At 41.4% G+C, this 19,163-nt stretch overlaps 1 protein-coding gene and 7 non-coding genes across 8 annotated transcripts in view; 1 reads left to right on the forward strand and 7 right to left on the reverse strand.

Annotated features, from left to right (window-relative positions):
- Positions 1–1,859: 1,859 nt before the first annotated feature.
- LOC139202086 (U4 spliceosomal RNA) lies at positions 1,860–2,000 on the reverse strand. The gene has a single exon (XR_011584351.1). It is a non-coding gene; the product is annotated as a U4 spliceosomal RNA (small nuclear RNA).
- Positions 2,001–2,807: 807 nt separating this feature from the next.
- On the reverse strand, positions 2,808–2,948 carry LOC139202070 (U4 spliceosomal RNA). Its single transcript, XR_011584336.1, has one exon. It is a non-coding gene; the product is annotated as a U4 spliceosomal RNA (small nuclear RNA).
- Positions 2,949–3,746: 798 nt separating this feature from the next.
- On the reverse strand, positions 3,747–3,887 carry LOC139202087 (U4 spliceosomal RNA). The gene has a single exon (XR_011584352.1). It is a non-coding gene; the product is annotated as a U4 spliceosomal RNA (small nuclear RNA).
- Positions 3,888–4,694: 807 nt separating this feature from the next.
- Positions 4,695–4,835, reverse strand: LOC139202071 (U4 spliceosomal RNA). Its single transcript, XR_011584337.1, has one exon. It is a non-coding gene; the product is annotated as a U4 spliceosomal RNA (small nuclear RNA).
- Positions 4,836–5,642: 807 nt separating this feature from the next.
- On the reverse strand, positions 5,643–5,783 carry LOC139202088 (U4 spliceosomal RNA). The gene has a single exon (XR_011584353.1). It is a non-coding gene; the product is annotated as a U4 spliceosomal RNA (small nuclear RNA).
- Positions 5,784–6,590: 807 nt separating this feature from the next.
- LOC139202081 (U4 spliceosomal RNA) lies at positions 6,591–6,731 on the reverse strand. Its single transcript, XR_011584346.1, has one exon. It is a non-coding gene; the product is annotated as a U4 spliceosomal RNA (small nuclear RNA).
- An 800-nt stretch (positions 6,732–7,531) lies between these two features.
- LOC139202069 (U4 spliceosomal RNA) lies at positions 7,532–7,672 on the reverse strand. Its single transcript, XR_011584335.1, has one exon. It is a non-coding gene; the product is annotated as a U4 spliceosomal RNA (small nuclear RNA).
- An 8,569-nt stretch (positions 7,673–16,241) lies between these two features.
- plxnb2b (plexin b2b) overlaps positions 16,242–19,163 on the forward strand; it is a 115,205-nt gene continuing 112,283 nt past the window's right edge. The window contains exon 1 of the mRNA XM_070830166.1: positions 16,242–16,413. The gene's annotated coding sequence lies outside the window, so the exon portion shown is untranslated. The remainder of the gene's footprint in view (positions 16,414–19,163) is intronic.

The raw sequence follows: 19,163 nt of genomic DNA on the forward strand, positions 1-19,163 counted from the left end.
TCTTTCTGTGTGGAGTTTGCATGTTCTCCCCATGCTAGCGTGGGTTCTCTCCGGGTACTCCGGCTTCCTCCCACAATCCAAAGACATGCACATTAGGTTAATTGGTGACTCTAAAATTGCCCGTAGGTGTGAGTGTGAGAGTGAGTGGTTGTCTGTCTGTCTTTCTGTATGTGGCCCTGCGATTGGCTGGCGACCAGTCCAGGGTGTACCCCGCCTCTCGCCCAAAGTAAGCTGGGATAGGCTCCAGCTCCCCCCGCGACCCTGACGGATAAGCGGTATAGAAAATGGATGGATGGATGGATCGCAGGGGTGCCTAAACGTAAACATTTATTGTTTTCCAGAAAGCCACACATAACCAAATATTAATAACCCTTTCCGGGATCTTCACAGAAAACAAAGTCAGGAAATAAATAATACTATTTATGAAATAAATAATAACCAAATAACCCTCTCTGGGATCTTCACAGAAAAAAGTCAGGAAATAAATAACACTATTTCTGAAATAAAATTACACTATTTATGAAATCAATAAAATTTCTGGGGGGGGTTTCAGATAGGGGCACAGACTGCAGAAGGGTGGAATAGAATGTCACGTTCTATGCGTGTATTAGTCTCGATCGCGTGGCCAGACTGAAAAAAAAAATCATAATGCGTCTCTGGTATTGTTCAGGGGGCCGGGCCAAATGTGGAGGCGGGCCGTATCCGGCCTGCGGGCCGTAGTTTGGGGACTGCTGGCTTACACAGTGACAAGAAGCTTCAAGCTCATCTGCCTAATGAGAAGACGACTTGATTACACCTCCACCCCCATGAATGCCAAAACCCACTCCTCTTCTAATCAGAGATCACTGCAATTATTGTTCTCTACAGGGTGGTAAAACACGACTGCACAAATGTTTCACTTTAGAGAGAGAATCTCGATCACAGGAGGCTATTAAGCAGAAACTCTTCACACTCCAACACCAAATTGTTTAATATCTTTATGATGTATGTAGAAATCATGGCTTAGCTTGAAAACAAATAGAGTTCTGTTTAAAGACAAACAGAAAACAACTATTTGTTCCTCAACATCACAATCTATTTTCTCTGCACCATCACCATATCATGTTTCAGAGTGCCCTCTGCTGTTCTGGCAAGTACACTGCACTGTGGCCAGGACGTGTGTGTGGAATGGAAGTAACTAAAAACATATACAGATTACAGAAATCTGCTTCTTTATATCCAGATTTTTACTAAATTGTATTTATATAAGCTGTCACTACCATGCTGTGGTTCATGTGGATCACATTATGTTATCAGGTCAGCTGTTGATTACCGGTGTTTCTTACATGATTAGGCAAACATGCCTTGTGATCGCAGCTTGGTGGGACTAACTATTTCCGTGTTTGGGACGGATGCGCTTTCCAAAGAACATGTTAAAACCCATCTGACCCTGCTCTTTATTTTAGCCTGATAAAACACTGATTTCATCCACTTTAGCCTGAGTATATTTGATAAATCTGCCCAAAAACACAGAATCACCTCATCGACTTATGTAAGGCACATCCTTTTTTCAAACACTGTACTGCTCTTTTAATTTGATTAAGCTTTGCAGAACTTTTATTATTACTATTACAATTAGATATTATATTTATTGTGTTATTATATACCATTAAATGTTATTTCATATTTGGCAATGAATCGGATTTTGCTATATAAATTAGAATTTATAGAACAAGAGGTGAAGCCATAACATAATGTATACCATATTGTTCTTAGGTGTGGCATAGTTCTCTCTATTTACATTACAAGAAAGGCCACTTGCACTTCTCTATATCATTGACTATTAAGTACTTTGATATTTGCTTTAAACATAATATCAGTCTCCTTAAAGACCGTCAAAAATTGCCGTTGCCGACTATATTTCAAGTCGTCTAGGCGGGGTATTGGGTAAAGTTTTCAACTAGCAATAATCGCGCCTCGGATAAACCTCATAGGCTACGATACTGCCACTGCGCAAAGCTGACGAGCTGTAAGCAGCGACGGGGAAGGGACTCCGCTCCGCACGTCTCTTTGTTATGGTTTTAAACGTGGGCGTGGCTTCAATCCCACTTTGCAATCTATCGCTACAATTATATAGAAATAAAAACCAGCCATGGGGACGTAATAAATGCATCTCTACAAAAACACACAGCTAATCTGAATCTCAAGAGAGATGATAGAGAACGGCGATATACAGTGTCCGAAAGTGTAATCTTGTAACCATACGGTCGTATGTTCAGTCTTTATGATACATAAAACCTTTTGATGCAACTCCACGGTCGAGTCGTGTTGTAAAGTGTAATCAATATACGAATAAAGTCACAAATGAGCATTAAAAACTCACACATAACGTTAAATAAATACACAACTGGAATAAGTTATAAACGGAAATGACGTAGCCTTGCGTGCGTCGTTGTTTAACGTCCCCTTCCCTCAGCCACACCACAAACACGAATGTTTTTAACTTTAACCAAATATCAGTGGCATTTTTAACCATTTTAACCATGAGGAAACGACAGCAGAACAAACCGAAACTGCTGTTACCACGTCTGCACGGAGTCCCCAAAATAAAACATCCAAAAGACTGGTCATTATAACTAAAACATATTCCACTGTCATGCGCCAGAAGGAAAGTAGGCATCGCATTAAACTAAGGAAGCACACGTATGACACACCACAACGTCTAATGATCGGTTCATTCAATCCACAGCACAGTTCAGCAAAATATGCTAAGTGCTACCTGTGTTTGTTAACTTGTTGATACACTTCGTATTGAACAAAATTATCAGTCTCCGTAAAGACCGTCAAAAATTGCCGTTGCCGACTATATTTCAAGTCGTCTAGGCGGGGTATTGGGTAAAGTTTTCAACTAGCAATAATCGCGCCTCGGATAAACCTCATAGGCTACGATACTGCCACTGCGCAAAGCTGAAGAGAAAGAGATAAGGAGGGGACGTCTTTTAGAACCGCACACCCCTCCGTCAGGGTTTACAACCGTACTAAAGAATGAATGAAAGGGAAACCTATCAGGCTTTATACTGATATTGTGTTATTATTGTTTGGTTAAATTGCATTTATATAATCTGTCACTACCATGCTGTGGTTTATGTGGATTACATTATGTTATTTGACTGTCAGGTCAGCTGTTGATTACCGGGGTTTCTTACATGTTTAGGCAAACATGCCTTGTGATCGTAGCTGGGTGGGACTAACTATTTCCGTGTTTGGGCCGGAGACAGACACTGGTTTGGGCTGGATGAGATAAGAACACTCTCCAAAGGCTCAGAGAAAACATGTAATAATCAGACTAACCCTGCTCTTTATTTTAGCCTGATAAAACACTGATTTCATCCACTTTAGCCTGAGTATATTTGATAAATCTGCCCCAAAATACAGAATCACCTCACAGACTTCTCATGTAAAGCACATCCTTTTTGTTTCAAACACTGTACTGCTCTTTTAATTAACATTTGTAGAACTTTTATTGTTATCTCATATTTGGTAATACATCTGATTCTGCTATATCAGTGAGAATTTGTAGAAAACGAAGTGAAGCCATAATATAAAATAAACTGCCTTTGAATAAAGAAATAAATGATGCAAGTTATCATTATTTCATAACCTCTTTAAGATAATATAAGTCATTCTATCGACAGTGTCATTTTATTTGATGTTATTTTGACGAGAATCTTCTGATAATTTTAGTGTTCTCTTTCACAAGTTATCAGTCTCCTTAAAGACCGTCAAAAATTGCCGTTGCCGACTATATTTCAAGTCGTCTAGGCGGGGTATTGGGTAAAGTTTTCAACTAGCAATAATCGCGCCTCGGATAAACCTCATAGGCTACGATACTGCCACTGCGCAAAGCTGAAGAGAAGCAGATAAGGAGGGGAAGTCTTTTAGAACCGCACACCCCTCCGTCAGGGTTTACAAGCATACTAAAGAATGAATGAAAGGGAAACCTATCAGGCTTTATACTGATATTGTGTTATTATTGTTTGGTTAAATCAGTTAAATTGCATTTATATAATCTGTCACTACCATGCTGTGGTTTATGTGGATCACATTATGTTATTTGACTGTCAGGTCAGCTGTTGATTACCGGGGTTTCTTACATGTTTAGGCAAACATGCATTGTGATCGTAGCTGGGTGGGACTAACTATTTCCGTGTTTGGGCCGGAGACAGACACTGGTTTGGGCTGGATGAGATAAGAACACTCTCCAAAGGCTCAGAGAAAACATGTAATAATCAGACTAACCCTGCTCTTTATTTTAGCCTGATAAAACACTGATTTCATCCACTTTAGCCTGAGTATATTTGATAAATCTGCCCCAAAATACAGAATCACCTCACAGACTTCTCATGTAAAGCACATCCTTTTTGTTTCAAACACTGTACTGCTCTTTTAATTAACATTTGTAGAACTTTTATTGTTATCTCATATTTGGTAATACATCTGATTCTGCTATATCAGTGAGAATTTGTAGAAAACGAAGTGAAGCCATAATATAAAATAAACTGCCTTTGAATAAAGAAATAAATGATGCAAGTTATCATTATTTCATAACCTCTTTAAGATAATATAAGTCATTCTATCGACAGTGTCATTTTATTTGATGTTATTTTGACGAGAATCTTCTGATAATTTTAGTGTTTTCTTTCACAAGTTATCAGTCTCCTTAAAGACCGTCAAAAATTGCCGTTGCCGACTATATTTCAAGTCATCTAGGCGGGGTATTGGGTAAAGTTTTCAACTAGCAATAATCGCGCCTCGGATAAACCTCATAGGCTACGATACTGCCACTGCGCAAAGCTGAAGAGAAGCAGATAAGGAGGGGAAGTCTTTTAGAACCGCACACCCCTCCGTCAGGGTTTACAAGCATACTAAAGAATGAATGAAAGGGAAACCTATCAGGCTTTATACTGATATTGTGTTATTATTGTTTGGTTAAATCAGTTAAATTGCATTTATATAATCTGTCACTACCATGCTGTGGTTTATGTGGATCACATTATGTTATTTGACTGTCAGGTCAGCTGTTGATTACCGGGGTTTCTTACATGTTTAGGCAAACATGCATTGTGATCGTAGCTGGGTGGGACTAACTATTTCCGTGTTTGGGCCGGTGATAGACACTGGTTTGGGCTGGATGAGATAAGAACACTCTCCAAAGGCTCAGAGAAAACATGTAATAATCAGGCTAACCCTGCTCTTTATTTTAGCCTGATAAAACACTGATTTCATCCACTTTAACCTGAGTATATTTGATAAATCTGCCCCAAAATACAGAATCACCTCACAGACTTCTCATGTAAAGCACATCCTTTTTGTTTCAAACACTGTACTGCTCTTTTAATGAACATTTGTAGAACTTTTATTGTTATCTCATATTTGGTAATACATCTGATTCTGCTGTATAAGTGAGAATTTGTAGAAAAAGAAGTGAAGCCATAATATAAAATAAGCTGCCTTTGAATAAAGAAATAAATGACACAAGTTATCATTGTTTCATAACCTCTTTAAGGTAATATAAATCATTCTATTGACAGTGTCATTTCATTCTATGTTACTTTTATGAGAACCTTCTAATAATTTTAGCGTTTTCTTTCACAATTTATCAGTCTCCTTAAAGACCGTCAAAAATTGCCGTTGCCGACTATATTTCAAGTCGTCTAGGCGGGGTATTGGGTAAAGTTTTCAACTAGCAATAATCGCGCCTCGGATAAACCTCATAGGCTACGATACTGCCACTGCGCAAAGCTGAAGACAAGCAGATAAGGAGGGGAAGTCTTTTAGAACCGCACACCCCTCCGTCAGGGTTTACAAGCATACTAAAGAATGAATGAAAGGGAAACCTATCAGGCTTTATACTGATATTGTGTTATTATTGTTTGGTTAAATCAGTTAAATTGCATTTATATAATCTGTCACTACCATGCTGTGGTTTATGTGGATCACATTATGTTATTTGACTGTCAGGTCAGCTGTTGATTACCGGGGTTTCTTACATGTTTAGGCAAACATGCATTGTGATCGTAGCTGGGTGGGACTAACTATTTCCGTGTTTGGGCCGGTGATAGACACTGGTTTGGGCTGGATGAGATAAGAACACTCTCCAAAGGCTCAGAGAAAACATGTAATAATCAGGCTAACCCTGCTCTTTATTTTAGCCTGATAAAACACTGATTTCATCCACTTTAACCTGAGTATATTTGATAAATCTGCCCCAAAATACAGAATCACCTCACAGACTTCTCATGTAAAGCACATCCTTTTTGTTTCAAACACTGTACTGCTCTTTTAATGAACATTTGTAGAACTTTTATTGTTATCTCATATTTGGTAATACATCTGATTCTGCTGTATAAGTGAGAATTTGTAGAAAAAGAAGTGAAGCCATAATATAAAATAAGCTGCCTTTGAATAAAGAAATAAATGACACAAGTTATCATTGTTTCATAACCTCTTTAAGGTAATATAAATCATTCTGTTGACAGTGTCATTTCATTCTATGTTACTTTTATCAGAACCTTCTAATAATGTTAGCGTTTTCTTTCACAATTTATCAGTCTCCTTAGAGACCGTCAAAAATTGCCGTTGCCGACTATATTTCAAGTCGTCTAGGCGGGGTATTGGGTAAAGTTTTCAACTAGCAATAATCGCGCCTCGGATAAACCTCATAGGCTACGATACTGCCACTGCGCAAAGCTGAAGAGAAAGAGATAAGGAGGGGAAGTCTTTTAGAACCGCACACCCCTCCGTCAGGGTTTACAAGCGTACTAAAGAATGAATGAAAGGGAAACCTATCAGGCTTTATACTGATATTGTGTTATTATTGTTTGGTTAAATCAGTTAAGTTGCATTTATATAATCTGTCACTACCATGCTGTGGTTTATGTGGATCACATTATGTTATTTGAGGTTATTTCAGGTCAGCTGTTGATTACCGGGGTTTCTTACATGATTAGGCAAACATGCATTGTGATCGTAGCTGGGTGGGACTAACTATTTCCGTGTTTGGGCCGGAGACAGACATCGGTTTGGGCTGCATGAGACTAAAAACACTCTCCAAAGAAGAATCAGACTAACCCTGCTCTTTATTTTAGCCTGATAAAACACTGATTTCATCCACTTTAGCATATATTTGAGTATATTTGATAAATCTGCCCAAAAACACAGAATCACCTCACAGACTTCTCCTATAAAGCACATCCTTTTTGTTTCAAACACTGTACTGCTCTTTTAATTACATTAACATTATTAATGTTATTCTCTCATATTTGGTAATAAACCTGATTATGCTTTTAAGTGAGATAAAGTGAAGCCACAAAATAAAATACACTGTGTCTTTAAATGAATAAACACATGACGCAAGTTACCATTATGTCGTCACTTCTTTGGGGTTCTAGTGTAAATTCTCTCCCTCTATCGGCAGAGTCTATTCATTCTTCAATACTACGTTCATGTATCTGTACCAGTACGACTTACGTTTCTTTCAACAAATTATCAGTCTCCTTAGAGACCGTCAAAAATTGCCATTGCCGACTATATTTCAAGTCGTCAAGGCGGGGTATTGGGTAAAGTTTTCAACTAGCAATAATCGCGCCTCGGATAAACCTCATAGGCTACGATACTGCCACTGCGCAAAGCTGACGATAGTCTGCTATGGGGAGCGAAGTGATTCTGCCACACACAGTCTTTGATTACGGTATTTCGGCTCTATTCAAAACAAACACACGATCATCTGCCCAGAATAAAAGCTATACTCTATACCGAATCGCTGAATGTGAATCATTCATTCAATCATTCATTTAAAGTTTAAATAGATTTAAACCTGTCGCCAAGACGCAATGCATCATGGGATTGAATCTCCCCCACTCTGATTATAATGCCGCTTACGCCCCAACGCGAAGCTTTCCCCTCTCGTTTAAAAGCATGCAAAAATTTCATGTTGAACGGACATTACGACTATGAATCCATAACACACGGTTGTATGTATTTCTTTTAGATATACTGTAAACGGAGACCGTGTACGGTGGCCCGTTTGACTGAATTTATTATCGCGGATTCACGTTTAAAGGGGCTGGCGTTCACATACACACGCTAAATTAGGTAAAACAAAGCATGTATTGATGTTGGAGCGGAAGACAGCAGTGCCCCGTATATGTGTAATAATATGGCATAGATTTAGACAGTTTCTCTTAAAAAACAGCATTTCAAATGGTCTGGAAATCAAAATCCTTCTCATCATGGCGTCTCCCAAACGGCTATGTGACTGAAACACCACCAGATGTCAGTATAGACAAGGGCAAGCCTGCCCTACTTTCCCTGTGAGGGCCTGGTGATTTTTAAAATAACCAAATAAACAATATTAACCAATTCCACATTTAATAAATACTCGTATTCACATGTTAACACGCTGTTTTATGACCAACGGCCACGTTACCAAATAGTTTTTTAGCTAGCAGGCTAAATTGAAGGCTTACGCAACGTGTACAAATTAGGAAAATTAAAGTCAACAAACAGGATTAAACGCAGCCCAGTTTAAAATCATCATAAGAGTTCATATTAGAGCCAAAATGACACTTTTTTTGAATGCAGTCTGGTAAATGCTATACCGTGCCAAGCTAGCTGCAGTTTCTGATGCACATTAGCAAGTACGAGGTTAAACTTTTCTCACCTCCTCGAAAAGTCTGTTGAAGAAGTGAAAGTTTTCGGTGCACAAACTTGATAAGTGTCTTAAGTGTCATATCCCAAAAAAAAATTAATCCTCAATGTACGTCCAAGGGTGATGAATAACCTCCACCTGGTCAGTACCTGTTGAAAAGATGCTGTGGGCTGATGCTGCCTTCAAGTTGTGTAACAGGAATGAAAAATGGCCGAACCGGAAATTGATCAAACGACTCCTCATTTTCGTATTTTTACTTGTGCTGTGTATTTCATCTATGTGGTGGATTCCCTTTCATAACAATGCTTTAAACAAATTAATATTTGCAGAAGCCCATGAATTTTAAGCACGATTTTAAACTGACAACTATGGATGCATGTGACTTTGAATATTTTATATCCCAGACGGAGCTTTAAAGAGGTAAACTCTTGGTGGCTCATGTCGTCTGCTGAACTTGCTCATATTTCTCTTCATTTCAATGTACTATATCTCTTAAACTGCTCTAGAGGCATATGTTTGCAAGAGACAAAAAATAAGATGAAATAAACACATAGATTAACAAGCACAGACACAGAGCTCATGCAGACATTTTTGCACTGAGGAGCACAAGTTAGGGAACCAAGACAGTAAACTCTTGGTCATATTTGATCATCAGTTTGGATGTAGGCATTAATTATGCAGTTTAAATGGGAGAACAACAATTACAGATTGAAGAGGGACACAGTAACTCAGTAGGCTAACAGTAACAGGGCCCAGACCATTCGTTCTTTCAAAAAGGATAAACCACATTTCAGTCAGCTCTAAAATCCTCTTGGAGTCAGAAAGGACGCCACATTTGGTGATGTCTGATAGGTTACTGTATTCTGATGAGGTCATAAGCCTTTAGTAATGGTGCTCACTCCTCACACTGTGTGTTTGTGGTACGACACAAACTCTAATTTCACTGTGTGGATGTATTAGAAGCCCTTTCACTTGTTGTGAAGCTTCAGTGGGATAATGCAGCCGCTTTTGGGTGCTCAGCAGATAAGCATTGGCGTGCCAGGTGTTAAAGCTGCCTGGGCTGACACATTAGACAGGGATTTGCTCCTGCCAGAATGTCAGGCCAACGAGGTTCATAGAGGTAGGCTTGGATCACTGTCAGGGATAGGTAAGTACGCAGATAAGGGGATTACAGCATGTTTGCGCCAAGTAATCTCAAATGAATCCTGCCAGCCTCTGTTTCATCCTCACCTGGAAAGCACAAATTTCTCTTTTCTCAACCGAAGAAACACATTACATGAACAGAGTTCAATTCACAAGATGATCCTTTTAACCTGGCTTAAGAAGCATTTTAGGACACATTGGGTTATGGTCATTTAACAACTGTGACAGCAATAATCTCCTCTAATTCTCTGGGGCTCCTGATTACTTTTTTGTATTAGCGCTTTCTCCTTTATCACCAGCTCTGCCCAGTCAAGCGGAGTGTTGGTTTTGTAATCACCTGGGCCACCCTATAAATGAGATCTGCTTTGGTGGTCCCTCACTGGAAGGCTTAGAATTGACCTGTTGAACAAATAGGACTCTGTGAGAGCAGTTGAAGTCCCTTTGGGCCGTGGCTCTACCCCACTGGTAGGCACAGAGATGAAAATAGACTGTAACAGATGGCTTAGCTGTTTCCACCATGCAGCACAGGCTGCTGGGCATCCCACAGAATACCATGCCATCCTGAAAGGGGCTCAATGGGCAGCTTTTTGTCTTCACCATGCTGAGAGCTATTTCCCCCCTGAACCATCAATCACAGCGCTCAAATTCGAGGATTCACAATCAAATTCAGCTCACAATTCAACCTTTATTACACCATGTGGAGCAGCTCATAGTAGGTTAAATAAGACTGTTTTGGTTTGGGGAAATGTAAGCTTGTCAGTAAAGTCTGTAGACTATGTACGTGCCAAGTAGGCTGATCCAGCTTAGACCACACAGTGCAGCTTTCTCCCCATAATCACACTGCTACAGACCACGTCAAGGACACACAACCTCTTTGAATTACGGATGTTACTGACTCAATAGGGAGTAGATATGGCGAACACTTTGTGTACAATGGCGTACATGCAAGCACATGTGTGTGTGTGTGTGTGTGTGTGTGTGTGTGTGTGTGTGTATCTATTTTTTTTTTTAACCTATGAGTGTAGTTGGATGGACACAGGCCATTGTGTAATCTGGGCTATATCACATCAGTCTGGTTAAAGACATTTATTGATGCTGAGAGTCCCTCTGTTCCCTCTCAGAGTGGGGCCACCTGGACAATACAAGATGAGCTGGGCAAACTGTGATTAGATTCTGTTATGAGCAGAGCAAAGAAAACAATGACATTTTTCTTTGGCAAAGTGGCAGCTCAGCCACTGCAAGGATACATCTGATAAGAGATGACAAATGTCGCTCATGGTACCTTTTAGTTTCCTCCTAAACTTCAAGGTCAAAGACACAGTGTTGCATTTGTATTACACTTTCACTCCTCAATGCCACACAGCAACACATATATACAACATATATCTACATGTATATTGCAGACATCTGTAATGTACTTTTACACTCAAGCAGCATCTTTAAACATAAATCCTCTAATTCAAACAGTGTCTTTCTTTCTCTCTGGCACACACACACACACACACACACACATGCTTGCAGACTGTTCACACCAACCCACACACTGCTGCCACCCTGCTATTCCCAGTTTGTGGTTATTCCCAGACTGAGTCAGAATGGCACCATAAGCCTGTCTGTCCGTTTTATGCCAAACCTGATGTCTCCTTGTCGCAGATGCCTTTGCGGAGGATCTCAGCCCTGCATACAGTAGCCATAGCTCAGTTGCTCACACGTCCGTCCCTCCCTCCCTCTGTAATTACTTATAAGTCAAACTGACAGCTGGAGGTGCACTTAGCTAGGTCAGGGAGCCATTCAAATCAAAGTGTGCCTTACGCTTTAAATAACCTTCCTCTGCCTCCCCGTTGAGTCTTTCTTCCCACCTTTATCATTCACCACCATGACAGTTTCCTGTGTCTGTGAACTACTCCATCTGTTATCTCTACATCTTTAGATCTGCCATCGCTGTATATCTGGCAACCTTCACCTGGTGACACAAAAAATAACAAGACTAATGGATACAACAATACAGTTGCATAGCAGGGGCGCAACCGGTGGTACAACTGTGAGAATGTGTAGAATAATGAAGCAAAGCAGTTTTTTTTTTTTTTTTTTTTTTTTTTTACTGAACATGCGATGAGATGCATAGAGCATGACACGAACGTGGCATTAACATTCACATTATTGACTTTGGCCAACTGTGCTAAAATTGAATGCAGTGACAGTACTGGACCAGTTGGTTATTTACCAATTGACATATGATTAACATGACTTCATCTGTGAAAGTCCTATGTTTCTTATTGAGGAATTAAGGCGTTAGGACTGTATCAGGAAAAACGTACCAAAATAGTCACCAAACTGTAACGTTACTTTAACTCTTACATGTAATATCTTTAAATATAATGTCCTAATGAACTTGCAGCATTAGTACATTATAATACGTAACATTACTGTATACAATCATTACTGCAGTATAAATACTGGTCTTAATAGACATATTGAGACCTGCTTGTTCATTTTTATGTTGTTGTATTGGATTGCATTCACTTTAATGTATTTGTTATTTCCTACATTTGTTAAACTCACACACTGTACTCACGGTGAAGGTGGATATAAAACGTGCAACTAACAGCTAACCCTGTCGGCAACACATTATGTACATTAAGTACCCCAATTTATCACGCATAATCAGTATATACTGTAGATATTGAATACATGGTTTGAAATACACTACAATAAGAAGTGTTTACTAATGCATTTGTCAGCAACTGTAACTCGTCTTGACATCACCTGTAAGTGGAGGCTGTATGAACAAATAATGAATCTTAATTGCAAACACTTAAAAGTGCCTTTGTAGCCATGTACAATATAGCTTGTTATAAACCATTTATCAAATGTTTAACACGCTGCCTATAAATGCGGAATAGGAAGATTTTTAATGTCACTCTCCCGTTTGTCAATGAGGTTGTTAGTTGATGAATCGATACAAGCCGCCACCAACAGAGGGCAGTCTACCCACATTGCAAGCAGACTCTGAACTATGAACCTTGAATCTGATATGACCACTACATCATTATGGACAAGCGAAATGCTGTGTCATAAATTAGGTTGTATAATGTGTTGATAGCCAAACCTTTTACAGCCTGGACCAGCTAAGGGACAGTATATGACAAATGGCACTGTTTGACACAAACATGATAACAGATCATCACTATTCAAGCAACATAAAGGCGAGCTGCAGGAGGGTATAAGGCGCATTGATCAAAATGTCACCGTGGACGGGCTATCTGGTAGAACAAAGTGAACTTCTATTCCACTTTAGTGCATTTAAAGAGCTTTGACTTAGCCATTCCTGGCTACCGACATCCCTTGGGCTAACATGTTCCAAGACTCAGCAGCCTCATTACTCTTTAGACAAACAGGTTTGGACATATCGAACTCAGACCCAAAACAACCCTGCTCAATGCCGCCACTTTCCACCATCTCAGCTCTGTTTGTGATTGGGAAGTGTTTGTCTCTCTCACTCTGTCTCTGGGTGTCTGTTTGCCTGACACTTGTCTGGCTTGGCCTAGTTTCTCCTTGATCTCATCAGTCAATGTGAAGACCTGTGAAGGCCATCTCCCCATCTTGCTGTGTGAATCTCTGCCAGCTCTGTGCCTGTGTCAGCAGTTAGGGACTGACTCACACCCACGCAGTCTCCAGTCTTTGCTCCAGGGCCCACTGGGCAAAGGCAGCACATCTCCCCAAACAGACAGCCTCATTTGAATGCCCATAAATCACTCAAAAAAATGACACCCGGCCACAAAATAAGGCATGACATGGAGCCACAAAACCAAATGTGCCAAATTGCAGTGTTATGTGATATTAGGCTCTAAGGCAGAAATAAGCTATTCATATAACCTCTTGGGTGGTGAGAGAGCCAATCAAGCCTGAGTAGTACTTACACACATATGGCCCGAGTCTGAAAGCGACTTCCAGCCACTCGCTGCATGAATGTGTCAAAAGTCAGTGAGAATCTGACTAAAAAAGACCTAAACATATGGCTGATTTAAAGGGTGTTACATATTCACAGGGTAATGAAAGATTGTTGCACTTTCTAAAACTTAGCTCTACTAAAGAGCTTCAAAATTATACTTCTTGTGATTAATGATTCAGCAGGCAAGGTGCAGCAAGCACACCAATAATTTGCGTTATAATGAATACTAAAACGGCTCTTGTAAGGACATAGTCAAATGGGGCTCAGTGAAATATAAATAAATGAGGAATGCTCTTGGAAATATTTTTAAACCAAGCAATGTCCTCATATTCCCTTTCCCTCACTAATCTGTGTTCGTGTGCATGAAATACCAATGGTTTATTATGTTTATGTTTTATTTAGTTGTTTATTTGACAGGGAAAGTGCAGTTAACATCATTACATTCAGTCACTTAAAACATAACAGATGTGTTTGCATGCAGAATTTATAGTGACAGCTAATTTACAATTATTGGCCCTAGATGGGCTTGTACGTAATTACATAATTCAAAATGACAAAAAAGGACAGTGCAATGCAAATCACATCATACTACACATCATTAAAAGAGCACAAACACTGGAACAGAAAAGTCAAGTAAAGTAGAAAGTAAAGTTTACACCGCAGGTAATCAACCTTAAAGGATCAGTTCGCCAAAGACAAAAAGAACTGTGATGCAGTTAAAAGTATCTGGTTTAAAGATAGCTGCTGCTGAGGTTTCTGCTCCCAGCGTAATACAATGAATGTAAATGGGAATGTGTTAGTAAAGCTCAAAGGATCAAGAAATGGCATTTGAAAGACTCAACGGCAATGTGTCTTTCTGTGGAGAACTGACAGACCTCCTTGTCAGCAGTCTCTGGGAAGCTTTTCCCTTCAAAAGCAAAGTTTGGTAAAGCTGTCTGCTGATTATCCTGAGCGAACACGGGGTTGTTCCTGAACAGACACGTGTTATAGGATTCTTTCAAATGCCATTTTACATTATAAAACTACACACAAATCACACATGGTCGGCTTTCGAAACACATACTTTGATATTTTTTCGAGTTTATATCGTTAAAGTTGTCTTTTTCAGGCCAAAAATGAAGATCAAATAGGTGTTATGGTGTCAGACATTAATTGGTTTGGGATGGGGTTGTGGAGTTTGGACCCATGACCTCAGCTTGTGTAATATCTCCAGGTCTTTTTAATGGACAGACAGTCACAGCGGGGAAAAAACAGAGAAGCAAATGATAACATCAGTGATGGCTGAATTCCATTAAGCTGCCTCAGTTTCAGGGTCCTGCTATCGTGCATGCTGGACCACTGCCACGCTGTCTTGTCATGACTTACTGGGGCACCTGAATGCAACAGAACCACATTAATGTCATTAGTAACATTATATAAGTGTTTTTTTCCCTACTGGGATTAACTGTCAAATGTCTCTGCAGCCTGTATTCTTAGACTAATATAACCAATCTGCATCCTTGACACAGCAGAATGAGTTGAGAAATTATATTTTCGTGTTTCTGTGAACTTTTCTCAATTTCAACTGAATCAACAGATTTGTTATTTCATAGGTTCTTTTCTTTAAAAAACACACCTTATTTCTTATGGTATGACTTAGCAGAATTACGTAACTATGTAGGCAGAGCAGGGGCAGGGACGTTAGTGAAATGAACAGCATTACTTTTGAACACATCCTATTCCTTATTTTCCTTGGGATGACCTGGAAACACCCCCACAGCCCCCTGTCGGTTCCGGACCACACTTGAGAAACCACAGCGCGGGGCCGCTGCTGCCGCTGCCGCTGCTGCCGCCACGCCGCTCCCACCGCTCCCTCCGCCCGCGGAAATATTCCGGTGCGTCGGCGAACAGACGCCACAACTTGTTTCGTTTTCCTCCTCCTCCTCCTCCTCCTCCTCCTCCTGCTCTTCCTCCTCCTCCTCCTCCTCCTGCTCTTCCTCCTCCAGGACCTGCCGCTCGTTGTGTCCACACACACGGCGCCTTGGCCGGCGGTGAGCGCGGAGTGGGAGGGGAATCATTCCTGTCTGGATCCGGACGCGTCGGTTCTCCTTCAGCTCGCCTGCCTCTCTCTCTCTCTCTCTCTCTCTCTCTCTCTCTCTCTCCTCCCTCCCTCTCTCCTCCCTCCTCCCTCTCTCCCTACAACCTCCCCGGTTTTCAAACGCGATGACAGTCAAGGCGAACGCGTGAGCGGATCCCACAGGTGTGCTGCTGCCAACTGAGCAGGCTGGCTCCTGGAGACACACACACACACACACACACACACACACACACACACCTGGAAATGACCATGTGACTCGGCACCTGGGCGTGGAGAAAGTCCCTGATATTGTAACCAGAGACTCTTTTGTTGAGGAGTTGTCCGGGTCGCCTTTCAACAGGAATTGACGAATCGGTGAAGCAAGTAGCCCGTGTTTTCTACGGAATAGTGCCTTTCTGAACCCTCTCACAGGACGCGTGAGGAGAGTAAAATGTGAACTTGCTCACGGACTTGTTTCTTTTTTCCCCCCCCATGATTATTATTCCACCGGAGGGTCACAATCTGGACTGTTCGCGTCTGTGCAACTACTCTCTTCGCTCTTTTCCCTCCAAGGTGAGTTCCTGGGAAGCTGGTGTCTCCCGTCAAAGTGGGGCTGGGACTGTTTGGATCAGCGTTTCACTACAGTGTCGTTTCCAAACGCTGGTGCACATGATCGCCAAGTTTTGATCAGTCTGTCACACGGCATGGCATGGGAGCCTAAACCGTGTCGAGCCTCTGATAACACCGCTTCTCTTTACCGTTTGTTTGTTTACTGTTCTTTATCGTGCAGAAGTCTTCGTTTACACCCGCTAGATGTGATCCTGAAACTCTACCGCAATCAAAGGTGCTTTACGCACAGCCAAAGCATCACATTAAACACAAAGATGCTTTTGGAAAGACTGGAAATAAAAGCAACAGCGGTGCGATTGTGCAGGATGGTGTGTGTATTGTGCGCCCTAGTCATGTCTGGGTGCAAAGTTGTTCTACTGTTAAACTCAACAGCTGTGTGTTTGGAGAGAAGAAAAAAAAAAAAAAAAAAAGCAGCCCCTGTAGACATGCTCTTCCGTAAACCATGCATTTCATCTCAGGAGCCACAGCATCTGCCCAGTCACCACCTCACAAGGAGCCGTCTGTCCCCACACACAGGCAATTTCAGTGAGAAATGGGCATGTGAACTGTGCTCCTCACCTCTGGACAGTAGCTGTGCATCCACAGCTGTGAGGACAGAAGTAGTAGCCTAGTGAGCGTCGCCTCTTGTTTGTTTTTTTTCTCTCTCTTTTTTTTTATTTCCCACCCCTCTCTTTCTTGTCTCTCTTGTGGAGAACAAGGAGACAGAAGCACTATTCATGTCCCTGTTGAATCTCCTGTGCAGTTCTGTCAGTCTGTATCTCTCAGTCCCTGGCGCAGCCCTCGACAGACCACTGTACCGCCTTGTTGTCTTTCTAAATCGTCCTTTTATTCGCAGCCCCTGCCCTCTTCCGCCCCTTGTGCACAGACCTACTGTACATAGGATGCTCCATCTCCTGGGGATTATTCCTATTAAATAACATTATACAGGCAGACTCATGGTGGGAATGGATTAGTGCAGGCAGGAGGCACGTGGAGGCAGGAAAGGCGCCTGCGGGTGATAGTGCTGGTGGCTTGAAGGGGGTTAGAGCAGGGGGTCAGCCTCCAGTCTCCTGGCTGAGCAGTGATGGTTTTCCAATAGATGCCATCTGCTCACATGGACACACACACAAGCGACTGAAAACCAAGCTGCTCCCTAGTCTTTTCCCTCTTTCCACTATCTCCCTCTCTTTTCTCTTTCTCTCTCTCTCTCTCTGTCCCACAATGCTTCATTCAGGGTTTATCTCTTCCACTCTGAATAAATAGAGACACCTTATCTGCGGAGAGGAGCGTGGTGATAAATGTTTTCTCCTGCTCCCCGCAAGGGTGAAAAAGACAAGCGCACCACACTTCTTCATCATAGATGCTCTTTTCAGGGCAAGTGAATAGGAGACATTTCTCATTCAGGTCATGTTAGTGTTTGAGGATTCTGCAAAACAATCCCAAAAGCTGGATGCAAGCTCATACCCTGTAATGGAACAGAAACAGAGAAAATAAGAAACAAAGCAGGCATTTGCATGAGTCCCTATTTTGCTTTGGGTGATAGGCTGCTGGCTCTGCAAATGAAACTTTGCGGTGAGATCAACGCTGTGTATTTTTGGATCTAGTAAAATAGCCGCTGACCAACTGAGACACGGAGGTAGGGAGCACTCAGCTGTTAAGCTCCCACATATTTTGAGTGAGCTAAAGTTCATCCTGTCCTCTTTAGTGTTGCACAGTTCTCTGAGATACTTAAAACCGTGTCGTCTCCTGGAAGCACGCGCAGCATTTTAGAGAGCGTTGCAATTTTTTTTTGAGGTCAAATGAATTTGAACTCATCCCCAGTCTCTTTTGTTTCCTTTCGTTGGATTACTGACTTCTGTCATTTTCATTTTGAAAATAAAACCATAATCCTCGTAAGCAACAAGCAATCCCATGCCTCCTGCCTGCAGCCTACAAACGGGAAAAGCAGCACAAAAAAAGCTGATGCATGAATAGTGTTTATTTCATTGGTGCCGTCTCCTTTTTTCCTGTCCCTACTAAAAACGGGATGCATTCTAAATCGTAATCATATTGCAATATCTGTTAGATCTGCTTTCACTTTAAAGCTGCCTGTTAGATACTGTTTGACCAGCATTTCCCCTCTGTAGAATGAACTTTATAAACCTTTTTAAAATAAAATAGGTGTGGCACACATGAGAAAGACCCATATGCATTACCTTGTTCCTCTGGCTTATCTAAAGTACACATAGAGTTCAGGGGAGAGTGAGCAGATGCGTGAAGGGCGTGTCAGCTTGGCATTAGACTGCTGTAGGATCTGGGGAATAGAGATTTCCTTCAGATTGGAGATAGGCCCGTCTTTTCATGTCTGAGGATTATCTCACGATGACGGGACGTCATGGTGAGGTGGATTTATGATCTTTTTTTCCGCCGGGTTTTACAGCTGCCACCTTTGCCCTTGGACTTCATGGCCTTGTCCTAAACTATCCCCTCAACACTGTTCCTGTCTTTTCCCCGCCCTCTTGCAGCCATGCGGCATTGTTTGTACTTCACACACCAAGCCCATGCCACCTTTGGCACTTCTTCCCTTTTATGTGCTTGAGATCGGAAATAACAAAGCTGATATATGACAGACCTACAAGGTGTGATCATGCTAATTCTCACACTTTCTCCCACACCAGCAGGCTATGAGGATGGGCTCTGTGGAGGGAGATAGCAGTCTGGCACTGCTTTGCTCC

This window comes from Pempheris klunzingeri, chromosome 5, assembly GCF_042242105.1.
Source record: "Pempheris klunzingeri isolate RE-2024b chromosome 5, fPemKlu1.hap1, whole genome shotgun sequence".
Classification (NCBI taxonomy): Eukaryota; Metazoa; Chordata; class Actinopteri; order Acropomatiformes; family Pempheridae; genus Pempheris; species Pempheris klunzingeri.